A 14,253-nucleotide genomic window follows, 5' to 3' on the forward strand; every position below is an offset into this window, starting at 1 on the left:
TCATCGTTTTTATCACCATTCTCTGAGACAGTTCCACTCTCTCTGTCTCACTCCATGTTCTTTAAACTTGAAAGAAATATTTCTCTCTGAAGACAGAAACTCTGCTCTCACAAAACAAAGGCGACTAAACATGGAGAACCAAGACTGAGTCCGTGCGTGGGACTGTGGGAGGGGATGATACTAGTGTACAATTGAAAATCCATTTCTATGTACACAAAATTTGTTATTCTTGGCAGTCCATTTGTAGGATGTTATACCAATAAAGTTATAAAAACTGAAGCTGAAATTAATCTATTTCCTCTCAGTGCTGAGTGTATCCCTTTCTAACCTTTTGTAAGTGGTACTTTGAATCAGGGTTCTTGTTATTCACTCAGCTGATAGCCTAGAAAACATACCGTTTGCTTAGAGTGAGTGTGTTACAAACACTTTTGCAGGGTCAAAACAAGCCATTAACTAGAAATGAGATTAATTAGAGAAGAGAAAGGACACATGCATTGAGAAATTCTTGTGTACCAAGCCTTAGTTTACACACACACACACACACACACACATCACGTGGGTAAGAGGACTGTTTTTAAAACAAGATAACTAGCTCAGAGAGTTTAAGCAATATCCCTGGGGTCACATAGATATTAAGAGGTTGATCTAGAAAACAAGTATATGTCAGATTAATTTGAAAGCCAATGATTTGAACAAGAGAAAAACTAAAAGAATAAAATCTTTAGGTTGTATAAAAAACCCTTCCAAATGTGTTTGCTTTCAGCTCTCTTCCTGTATATCCCCAAATAATTAAGTGTAATTTACCTACAATGCAATGCTCCCCTTGTAGAAACTTAATACATTAAAAAGTATTGTATATGCCTGGTCTCTCCCACTGCCACCCCTGACAACCAGCCCCAAAAGGCACAGTATTCTTGATTGATGGGGTATAGAAGGTAGGCATATTCATGACAGAAGTCCTATTGGGCTGAGAATTGCCATTTGTAGTAAAACAAGAGCTTCAAGTAGCTCCTTGTCCTCCAGCGCTGGCAACCACAACCTCTCTGCAGACAGTTGAGGTAAATCCATTTCTCAGATTATCATAAGAGACAAAGCTCTGTGAATGACTCTGCCTTGCCCCCACCCTAGGCCTAATGAATAGGTCCCCAGACCTAGTAGCCAGCTATCATTCACGTAATGTGGTTTCCGTCTTGGTAATCTCATATAATCAAATTTTGCATTGATAATATTAATAAAATGGCATGTCTCAAAAGGAGATGAAGTGAAGTAGTGTTTTTAATTCAAAAGGCTTGCTACACATCTGTGCTTTACATTTATTTGTTTAAAACAAATTGACTCATCGGTTAATTTCCTGCAATAAAGTAGTACATAAATTGAAATTAGAATCTCAATCATTAGAGAATAATGACATCAAAGTTATGGATTTTGCCATTTTATTGACTCAAAACAGATCTTTTCCTGAGGAAATATTAGTAGATAAAACTATGACTAAGACATTTAATAGCAATTAATGCATAAAGTCAGAGAGCAAATCACTTTTAGCTCCATCATGAGCATTTCCTGGCTACTAGTTTGATTTTGACCTTGTTAATATAGATGTCAGAGGGCACCAGGGAGCTCTTCATTCCTAAATGGCCCTTGATCATTCAGCAGATGAATAGGACTAACTTGCAGGTCCTGAACATGCCTGGTTTTCTATCCTTTGTGTGTGTGTGTGTGTGTGTGTGTGTGTGTGTGTGTGTTTAAATCTAGAACTGAGTTGAAACAGAGACACAGTATAAAGTTTTCAGTGGTAACACATGCTTGCAAATGGAAAAATGTAACAGGCAGATATAATGGGAGTGTTACAAGGGAAAAAAGGTTATAAATGAGGTAACATGCTTGAACACACACACACACATATACAAAGAGAACAAAAGGAGCCCAAAAGCAAAGTGTTAGTGAGACCCCAGAACATGGAGAGAGTTCTAACTGTCCAGTCCAGAGCCTTCACTCACATCTCCAGGGCTGAGTAGGAATGCTATGAAAACAGTAGAAATGTGACAGAATCTTGTAAGAAAATGAGGACATAATTTTCTTCCTGGATGAACTTGATGAACTGACTCTGAAAAATCTCAAAGAAAATCACTCATAACTCTCATTTATGCATCTCTTTGCAATTGAAAACACACATATATACCCTTCTCGTTGTGTCTATAATGAGTATAACATAATTATCATCCCTATTTAAGACATGAGGAGCCCAATAATTGGTGGTAAATTTATTTGCACAAAAAAACACAACTAGTAAAAATTGAAATTGGGGCCTGAGCCCTGGTCTGCTGACAAGAGGTAACATGTGTGTTTTTCATTATACCACATTATTCTTAATTAAAAATTGTTTGTATGGCAATAGAGGGGAGAAATACTGCTTTTTCTTCTTCTCCCTTGCTAAGGAGTAAGAAGAATCCTTTAGCTGAGTAAGACCCATGTTGTTTCTTTGTTGTCCCAGAAATGGAGGAGAAAAAAAAGACTCTTTAAAATTCTTAGAGGTTAAAATGATATACATTATAAAGAGCTGAAGCTGAAGCTAGAGCTTGTAGGGGATGAAGAGGAAGAGGAAAAGCTGGACTGGATCAGTGCAGAAAACATGTGAAGGAAATGCAAAACATTCTAAACTCTCCTATAGGCCAGAATCTAGTCTGTAAGAATGTTTAGAATTAATGCTTCAATAATTTTTAAGAAGTTGGGTTAAGCATTAATGCAAACCTGATCAGCTTGATCTTGGTATTGTATTAAGAGTACTTTCAGATAGAATATGTGTATGTATGTGTTCACATGTATGTTGTGTCATGCACCATATATTGATGTTTCAGTCGATGAGGGATCACATGTATGGCAGTGGTCCCCTAAGATTATAATGGAGCTGAAAAATTCTTGCCTAGTCAACTAAAAGCATAACACATACAATTAGGTACAACCACATAATTCTTAATAACGAACTACTGCTTTATGTATTTATTATACTTTCTGTGGTTACTTTAGCATGCACTCCTACTTAAAAAAAAATGTTTACTGTAAAACAGTATGCTGTGTTGTGCTGGGAACAGCCTCAAACATCTTTAGTTTATGCTGTCTCTTGGTTGTGTGGTTTTCTCTCAAGCTTGATTTAATCTCATGCTGTTTTGATCATCATGGCCCTAGAAGTAGTGGGCTAAACCATGGAGCCTGTTCGTTCAGTGGGCTATACCATCTAGGTTTGCATAAGTACACACTATCTTAGTTGCACAATGACAAAAAAATCACTGAATGGTGCATTTCTCAGAATGTATCCCTGCCATTAAATGACATATGTCTGCATATGTGGCATTTTTGCTTACTAGACTACTGTTGCTTTGGGTCCATACTGAACTTGTAAGGCCAGGGCAAAGGAAAGGTTGCTGATTATCAAAGAAAAGAAAATGAGTAGATAGCACTCCCCATCAACCCATTGCTAACACCTCCAGGGGAGGGGAAGGATAGCACTTTTTAGCACAAGCAATCATCCTGTGGCCTAATTTTTTCCTGCCTTTGGTTACTTTCAGTCACTTTGGCATGAGAAGAAATAAAACCTAAAATCTATAAAGGGTAAAGATACCCCCACTCCAACAGGTACCACCTCTGGGTCCCCTGCTCTCCAGAGCGTTCTCTCTCTCTCTCTCTCTCTCTCTCTCTCTCTCTCTCTCTCTTTCTCTCTCTCTCTCCTCTATTTCTTAAATAAAACTTACTTTCTGCTCTTGTCTTGCCATTTCTCTATTGTTTAATTTTCAACATTTGGAGAATGAGAACCTCATCTTGATGTTTTCTAGATGTGAGTCACTTGGCTCTAGGTTTATTTGGGTAATACATTTAAAAAAATCTGGTAGTGATGGTAAAATGCAAAAGCCAATATAGAAAAAAAATATATATATATAATCAAAACAGCCAGGTGTGTGGCTCATACCTGTAATACTGGTGGCTTGGGAGGCTGAGAAAGGAGGATTACAAGTTTGAGGCCATTCTTAGCAACTTAGTGAGACTATTTATCAAAATAAAAAAATTAAAAGAGCTGAGAATATGGCTCAATGGTTAAGTACCTGTGGGTTAAATTTCTGGTACCAAAAAAAAAAAAAAAAAAAAAAAAAACACAAAAAAAGAGATATTATGCCAATACCTAGTGAACTGAAACTTCTAGGTCTTCTCTTACCCAAGACACTCAGTCATTTGCCTTTAGTCAAATGGTCAAATGATTACTTTTTTCTTCCTTGAACTCCAGCCTTATCTGGCTTTATATCTCTGCTCCAGTGCTCTTCAGAAATAGTTTCAGAGTTTTCCTAGGTGGGTATTATACTTCCTAACTGATTGATCTCTTTGAACATAAACTTTCTTTTTATTCTTTTTTTTAGTTGTCATGAAACATTTATTTATTTATTTATTTATTTATTTATTTATTTATTTATTTATTGTGCTGAGAATCAAACCCAGTGCCTCACATGTGCTAAGCAAGTGTTCTACCACTAAGCTACAACCAGACCCAAACATAAACTCTTTAATTGATTAATGTATTCACTTTACAATTTATTATATTGTAAATATTGCATAAAGTAAGAGATAGGGAGACTTACAAAGAAATTTACTGCCTCCACTGAGAGAAAAACTGTATGAAACTAGAGAGTAGAGAAGAGACTAAAGCATTTCAAAGTAACCTAAGCATTTCAAAGAAACTCCTCGGGTTAGTGAATCTTCTTGGGGCATTTTGATCACTTCCACTGAGTACAAGGCAGCTGGAAAGATGACGCAAGGGCTCATTAGCTGATTGTCAACACAAACTTATTTTTTGCTCAGGAAATCAAGCAGGGGCACTGGAAAGATTGCCCAGCAGGCTGCAAGGAGGTGTTTCTACCATGAGACGATGAAACAGATTTGAAGTTTACAAATTCAATTCCAGTCTTCATTTCTGAGTGTTTCCATCCATGGACATTGAAAACAAAATTCATCCTCTCTGTGACTTACTATGACAAGTTCTGATATTAGTCAAACAGTCAAATTAAGTTACTTAAAACTTACTTTAGACCCAGCCAAGAGTTGAATTACTCAAGGTAGCAAACTGAAAAGACTATTCTCTCCAACACAGAAAAGCATGAACAGTGCTGTCATTCACAGGACCTCAGAATGCTTGTTCCCCCCAGGAAGGTCACAATTGCCCAGTGACACACATTCTCTTTCTGTCTGCTTCTGTCTCTCTTTCTTCTAAGTCCACTGCACTAGACTCTACAGATTTCTAAGCTACAGACAAGGGAAATAGTCTCCTGCCTCTGATACTATGAATACATAGCCAAGTGTTTGATTCCGTAAGAGAGACAAAATTTCTTCTGTACCATGGTATAAATCCACATAAGATGATATGCATTAGTATTCTTTAAAAACACACTAATATAGAAGGGACATGGGAAAAATCTAAAATATTTTGAATGACAAGTATTCTCATGAAGGAAAATCAAATCTCTATAAATATAACTTGTTACAGAAAAGGTATAACATGAATCCATGAATGAATCTGGATTCAAGATAACATTTTAACATGATTGTTTTTATTTCAATTAAAATACAATTGCTAGCCAGGCATGGTGGTTTGTTTACACCTGTAATCCCAGAAGTTTGGGAGGCTGAGGCAGAAGAATCATGAGTTCAAAACCAGCCTGAGCAAGTGTGATGTACTAAGCAACTTAGTGAAACCCTGTCTGTAACTAAAAATACAAAATAGGGCTGAGGATGTGTCTCAGTGGCTGAGTGCCTCTGAGTTCAATTCCTGGTACCCCCTCCCCCAAAAAAACACTATTTTATTGGCACATTAGGAGTTTAAAACAATTGTTCAATCTAGAAAAGATGCAGATACAATTCAGATTTTATTTTATTTTCTTGTTATCATTATAATCTGTCTTCTACATTAAACCACTCAGTTGGTCACTAATGTCTGTTCCCCATGCCCCTAGCTTCTGGGTTCTTGACAGGAACAAACTGACGATATAAACTTCAGTGCCTTCTCCTTTTTCTGCTCACTCTCGATTAACCCATTTGAGGGAGAGTACAAGTAAAAGGCAGAAAACATGCATCAACTTGATTTTTATCCCTGAACAATTAAGCAAAAATTGCAGTTTCTACCTGAAAAATGTTTTTTGTAAGTAAGAATCTACATGTTGGAAAAGGTAGAATAAAATTTAGCCACATAGAAGATAACACATTTAAGTCTGTATCATAAGTAATTTGGAATAATTTGCAATTGTAATTTTTATGCTACTATGCGCATGGCAAAAGAACAGAGATGAGAAAGGCAGTATTTTATAAAATCAACAGTATTATTTCTTCCTGGTAGGGTAATGTGAAACATTTACCTATGTAAAATAAAATGTATAATTTTAAAATGGAGGGAGCAATATGACTGTTATTATTTTTATTTTAGAAAGAACATATTGTTCTTCCCTAAAAGATTTACATAGATTTTTGTTTTCAGTGAAACAAATCCAAAAGTATAACTAAAACTCCACTTGATTCTAAAAGTGTACATTCCTTTTGAATTTAATGCCTAACATTTATGACTGAATCTATTTGAAAGGGGGTAAAAAAGACTAAACTTTGCCTTTGAGAAGCAAAGTAAGTTTTCTCCACTGACAAAATGAGTGTAATGAAAGACAAATATTTTAGCAGATAAGTAGGAGGCTCCTGATTTATTTATATATATATATATATATACCCAAATTCATCTTTAAAATTAGTAGTTTCAGTATCATAGTGCTTGTAATTGTAACAGACCGTTGCAAATGTTTTACTAAAGTATAATTTAATGTATACAAGAAATGTTTGCCAGTGAAAATAAACTTTGCTGAGGATTATAGATATGACATATTTAATCATTCTATACATATTTAATTATGTAATGATCAACTCTGATCCCTGCTATGATAACATAAGACACCCAGTAAAATTATGCCACATTTTAGCTTAAATTTCAGAGGGTTTCAAAAAAATTTACATCAAAGCTAATGTACTTTGAAGCTGAAATGATTCCAATTAGCCTTGGTTCCCACAGGTCTCCAAATTCTTCACAAGAAAGATACAACTTCAATACATTTCAGGAAATATTTACTTTATTAATTCCAACATGTTTTAGATTTTCTGAGTAGGAGGGGAAAGTCCAAAAACAATTTGCTGACCTTAGTTATACCAAATGAACTCATATCAGTGGTAGTGAATGCTTTAAGTAGTTCTTATCAGACTTAGAAAACAAGGAAAATCCCCTCAGGGTAGACTTACATAATTTAAAAACTAAAATTTCCACGCAAAACAAGTCTGAGACATGAATTTTCCTAAAGTTCTCTTTCCTGGTTCCTAGATCTAGAGACACAAAGCTACATTTACTTAAGACTGAATTAGAAAAAAATAGGTAGTGATAATCTTGTGGTTACTTCTATTGTTCATGGAACACAATTTCAATAAAACTGTGGGAATATACATTTATGCTTTAGAAGTATCATGTATTCAAAGGTGGTGGTAGGGAAAGAAGTCAGGGCATAACTGTGGCAATAATAGCTCAGAAAAACTCAACATTAGGCACTGTGTATATGTATTATATAATGTAACCTTACCAAACAGCTTTGTGAAATAAATACCATTATTTATCATTCCAATTTTATGGATTAAAAAAAGAAGCTAAGGCAGAGAAGTTACAGATTAGATCAGACCACATAGTAACTAGCATAGCACCATTTACACTCAAATTCATCTAAAACAAAAATCAAAGATCTTAACCTATTAACTACACCTTTCAAGATAGTCTATACAGAACCCTTATCTTCCTCCACATAGGGATTTTAAAGATCAAATTGTCCCAGGGTAGTTCTGATTAGTATCTCATGCTGAGAAAACTAAATCTCCCCTCAAATTGCTGGTCTTCTTCCCCGGTTTCTACTAGAATGGAAAAAAGGAATGATGGTGCAAGTTTCCTCAAATTTACACTATTAGGTGTAAGAAGATGGAAGAACAACTTGTCTGATACAAGTTTGGCATATAAAACTGCTGGAACCAATCTCAAACACCTAGCCCTGACATAGATCTTGCACAATCTACCTATTTTGCAGATGAACAAAGAGAGAATAAGTAACTCACTCAACGTCACTCATGCCACCTGTCATTTACTAGGATTGACACTCCAGCCTCCTCTCTCCAAAGCTTTACTCTGCCTTTCATTCCAAAGCCCAGTTCTAATGTAAATTCTTTGTTCCACACAAAATGTATCAACAATTAACAATTTTTTAAATTAAGAGATTTCCCATAACAATATGTATCTCCAGCTTCTATTAAAAATGTGGAAGTGGAGGAAGAAAAGGACTGACTGATCTTGTCAAGCATTTTTATTTTTTATTATTTATTTCTTACATACATGACAATAGTGGAATGCATTACATTCATAATTATCCATTCACAGCACGATTTTTCGTAACTCTGTATATAAAGTATGTTCAGGCCAAATTATGCCATTATACCAGAACTCTCTCTTTATTTTTTTGCATTACAATTCTTCAAGCATCAACAAATGGAATGGATTCAAACTGAACAGTTTTTTCTCAGCAAAAGAAATAATCTGTGAGGGGAACAGGGAGCCTATATCCTAGGAGCAAATTTTTACCCCTCACACATCAGATAGAGCTCTATTCTCTAGGGTATATAAAGAACTCAAAAGATGAGCACCAAAAAAACAAATAATCCAATCAATAAATGGGCCAAGGACCTGAACAGACAATTCTCAGAAGAAGATATACAATCAATTAACAAATATACACAAAAAATGCACATCATCTCTAGCAATCAGAGAAATGCAAATCAAAACTACTGAAAGATACCATCTCACTCTTCATAATGGCAGCCATTATGAAGACAAACAACAAGTGCTGGTGAGGATGCCCGGAAAAAGGTACACTCATACATTGCTGGTGAGACTGCAAATTAGTGCAGCCAATTTGGAAAGCAGTATGGAGATTCCTTGGAAATCTGGGAATGGAACCACCAGCTGACCTAGCTATTCCTCTTCTGAAACTATACCCAAAGTTGACCTAAAAACAGCATACTACAGGGACACAGCCACATCAATGTCTATAGCAGCACAATTCACAATAGCTAAACTGTGGAGCCAACCTATAAATCCTCCAATGGATGAATGGATAAAAAAAAATGTGGCATTTATACACAATGGAATATTACTCAGCACTACAAAAAGAACAAGATCACGGCATTTTCAGGTAAATGGATGGCATTAGAGAAGATTATGCTAAGTGAAGTTAGTCAAACATTCTTCTTTCAGTGTCATCTGTAGAACAGTGGACTTGAAGACTCAGCTGCTACACCTGAATATTTATCTTCCCATGGTGGCCCCATAGGGAGCGCTAATGTATGTTCGTATGTATTTAAGCGTAGGTGGCTCTAAGTATGTTTGTCATTGTTTGGGGCAAGGCCTTTAAAACACCAAAATTTTTATTGAGCAATAACCCATAATTACCATAATTACCATAATTAAGAGTGGCAAATTAAGCCCCTTTATGAAGTCAGCCCCCTATTGCCCATGGAATGTACTAGCTCACCTTTCTGGGTTCAGGGCAAACGTCTTGTCTTTTACTTCGAAAGACAAAAGGGTAGAAGAGAGGCAAAAAAAACAGTGGTCACTGGTGGCATTGCAGTCTGTTTACCACAAAATTCTTCCAAATTTTATTTCCAGGTTTTACTAGAATCTTATAGAGAATAAAGTATAACACAACCTAAGCTTACCCACTACCCAAGGCTTAGCATGTTAGACTATGAGAAACCAAGTCCATGCTCTTCTTCTACAAAGGTGGAAAGCAAGGCCAGGGAAGTTTTCCATTCTGTCAAATAGAATATCCACAATGATGAGAAGGTTCTGCACTGTTCAATATAGTAGCCATTTGTTACATGTGACTAAAGAGCACTTGGGACTAATACACTGTGAAACCAAGTTTTAAATTTTGTTTAATTTAATGGAAATAATTACATGTGACTAGTGGCTACTGTATTCGACAACGCAGGTTAAAATAGTTTCCCAAAGGTATAAATGTAGTTTGTATCAAGGGTCAGGATCCAAAAGCAATTCCCCTAAATCTCAGTTCAGAGTATTTTCTAATCTCTTTGAAACTGAATCAAATTGTCTCTTGTCCTGATATACAAATAAATAATAACATCTGTTTTCCTCTGGTACCAGGGCTTTCTTTGTTCATGAACTCTCCAGGAGCCCTGCACCAGGATCCCAAGGTAGCTTACTATTCTGGCATTCTGTATGCATACAGTTATTACAGTAGGTGGCTCTAAGTGTATCTACTCCTGACTGTATCAGGCATGACCTTTAAACAATACCTTTATTCATCCTATTGCAACTTTAGAACTGGTACAGACATATGTTATGTAATGTGATTTCAGACACTTTCTAAAATATTTTTTCCATGTTCCCTCCATATCAACACACATTGTAAATATTGTTTGCCATCTTCTCAATTTAGCTTGCAAACACTGATAGGATGATAAAGTACAAAATACAAAAAAAAAAAACTATTTCATAGAAATGCTAATAAGCAGAATTGAGTTCATAGTGTTTTATTAAAGAATGATAGCTGATTCATTCTAGAGAGATGACGTTGATAAGAGAGGAGGTAGAAGGTGATCATTGCACTGCCATGGGTGATAGAATTTAATCATTATCATTGCATCATTACTGAGCATTTCCTATGTGTATGAGTTCTTTTTGTTTGTTTGGTTTTTGTGTTTTGTTTTGGTTTGGTTCTGATGATTGAACCCAGAGCCTGCACATAAGCACTCTACCACTGATCTACACCTCAGAACTTTTCACTTTTAATTTGAGACACCATCTTGCTAATTTGCCTAGGTTGGCCTTAAGCTTGTGATCCTCCTGCCTCAGCCTCCCATGTAACTGGTATGCTCCACCACACCCAGCTAGTATATAACCTCTTTACATATATTTAGTTTGAATATCACAGAGAGGTAGATTCTCTTTAGATCCCCCTTTTATATACTTCACAAATCACATATTTAGTAAACTATGAAGCTGGATTTGAAATCAAGCAGAAAGTCTATGCTGTAATTTCTTGGGAAAAACAGACAATGTAAGATTATAAAAAACTAAGAACTAGGAAAAAACTGGATTTCTGTCCTATATCTGCCATGAATTCACTTCAGAAATTTGAATAAGAAACTAACCTTCTCCAAGCTGATTCCATTGTAATAATTAAAATTGTTTGTTTTAGATGTTCTCTAAGATAGCTGGAACACTCAAAGAGAGTAAGTTGTAGATTCTAGTCCAAGCTAAGATCTTGTTTACACCTTGGGAATGTTTCTTAATGTGCATTTCTTAGACTGTAACATTAACTATAACACAGTGCTAATATTGCCAATTTATAGATTTGCTGTAAGGATTAAATGAAATAAGCCACTAAAGTACCTGGCATGGTGCCTACAACTATAAAGGCTTAGAAATTATAGTTTTCCTTCTCCCTTTCAGCATTAACATCCCCATATTCTAAGTGAAACTGCCTATATAAAACATTCCTTAGTCTTTCAGCAAACACTAATTATCTGGGAACACTATGTGTGATTCATTTATGATCAGGCCATGGTATAGAACTACTAGCTATTATCTGTGCCTTTCATGTAACAAAGGTTGTACTGCGGCAATGCATAAATCTCAAGCTATATCCATATCTAAGGAGGAAAGGAACCTATTTGCTGAATAGCAATGAGGTCTGCAATACTCAGACCAAGAGCACAACATCTGTTGAACAAAACAGCCATGAAACGAATCGAGAATCAATTCTAAGTGCTCCATCATACGAATAGACATCATGAATTACATGTGCTTCCTAAACATAAAGATATGTGGTCACATAAGAAGTGGACAAAATTAAAAAAATATATATATGAAACCTCAACTGATGGTATATTTCAACTCAAAGGAAGAGAAGATCTTGCCATGCATGATACTGGAACAAGTAACCATTTAAAATCTATATGTATTTATTTATGTAATTAACTTTTAAAAAAGATTTCTTAATGGAATGCAATGCAATAAAAAGACAAAGTTGACAATGTAAAACTTTTATAAATAAATATAGCCAATTTCATTGAAATTCCATATGGGGTTTTGTAGAAATTGGAAACTTATTCTAAAATTTATATAGGAATACAAAATGTCCTAGAATAACCAAGGCACCTTTTAATAAAGAAAACAGATTTGGAGGATTTATCCTGATTTGAAAACGTAGCATTAAAGCCACAGCAATCAAGACAGTTGGTAAAAAGATAAACATTTAGACTATTGAAATATAATAAAGAGTTCAGAAATAGGCTCACATGTTTATAGCCAAAGGATTTTTGACAAAACTAAGGAATGTCAATGAGAAAGTCTTAACAAATTGTGCTGAATCAACTATTTTGAGAGGGAGTGGAAATATTTTGAGAGGGAAAGAAATGATCAACATATTGTCTCTCATACCATATGCAAAAAGAAAAAATAGAGCAGCATATGAAGAAATCTTTATGACCTAAATTGCTGAGATTATAGGCATGTACCATGACACTTGGCAGAAAATATTTCTTATAAAACATGGAAAACAAAAAATATGAAACACTTTTTAATTAGTGAACTATATTTCATCAAAATTATAAAATTTTGGGCTGGGGTTGTGGCTCAGCAGTAGAGCGCTTGCCTAGCATGTGAGAGGCCCTAGGTTCCATCCTCTGCACCACATAAAAATAAGTAAATAAAATAAAGGTATTGTGTCCAACTACAACAAAAAATAAATTTAAAAAATTATAAAATTTATGGTCTTTGACAAATCCATAAATAATAGAAAGTACAGACTTTGAAAATGGTTTACACAAAATATGTAGGACAAATTATGTGCATTCAGAACATGCAAAGTATGCTTAAAACACATTGAGAGGAAAAAAATAGCCCAGGTTGAAAAGATTTGCACACTTTGCCAAACATAATATGTGACTGACTGTATGACTGGCCAATAAGCACACAAAAAGGAGATTAGTCAATATTTAAACAAATATAAAATGTACATGCCCTTTCATTAAGAAACTACAATATTAGAAATTAATATATTGATATAATGGTGTTCATTGTAGAATGGTGAAAGAAAAATTAAAAACATAAAATAATCTCAATTTCTATCTATAGAAATTTATTAAATAATGATATAAAATAAACGGTTATATTTGAAGGTTTTTTGTTTTTTTTTTTAACCCAGGGCTTTACACATGCTAAGGCAAATTCTCTGCAACTGAGCTACACCCCATCTCATTGTACAGTTTTTAAAAATGAACACACTGACATCATAATATCTGCTAAATTCAGCATATGAAAATTCAAGGGGCAAAACAGTGTACGGTACAAATGTTTTCCTATTAATTTTTTTTTCTAAAAAGATATATACACACCAGGGATATTGATATGCATATTTTTTCTGATAGAAAATGCACAAGCTGTTAGACATTGTCAAGGGATTAGCTTTGGGGAGAAGGATTGGGTTAAGTCGGAAAGATTCTTTTTATTTTCTATCTTTCACTGTGACTTGAATTTTGCCATAAAAATGTTTTACTCCCTTTTGTATATCAATTGGAATGATTTCAGGAATAAAACATTGTTTGTATGTTTTTCCTAAGATTCACATTCAAAAACACTAAACTTTTAATAAAGAGAAATATTAATGATTATTAAATTTAACAAGGGAAAGGATTTAGATCTACAAATGAAAAAGTGAAATTTAGTTGAGTTTCCTAAGCATTGTTGTGAGGCATCCAGGATACAGACCTTTACTGCCTGAACAGTCAGCACTCGTACCTCATCCTGGAAGATAGTATTCCTAGCCTGTGTGGTTTTGCCCCTGGTTGCATAAGCTATCCAATTAATAGGCCATTCTAATTCTTTTAAGCTGATCACTTTAGTAAAATGAGGCATATGACAAAATTCACAAAGCTCATGGTCCTTTGCCCATTGCCACACCTCTTTCTAAGGGTTTCAGGTAATTCACCTACTTATAAGCCGTTAGCAGCCTTCTTAAAAGATGATGCTATGGCAGAGCACCGTGGTGCATGCCTATAATCCTAGTGGTTCCAAAGGCTGAGGCAGGAGGATTGCAAGTTCAAACCAGCTTCAGCAATGTAGTGAGGCTC

Source organism: Spermophilus citellus (assembly GCF_964194105.1).
Source record: "Spermophilus citellus genome assembly, chromosome: 1".
Lineage (NCBI taxonomy): Eukaryota > Metazoa > Chordata > Mammalia > Rodentia > Sciuridae > Spermophilus > Spermophilus citellus.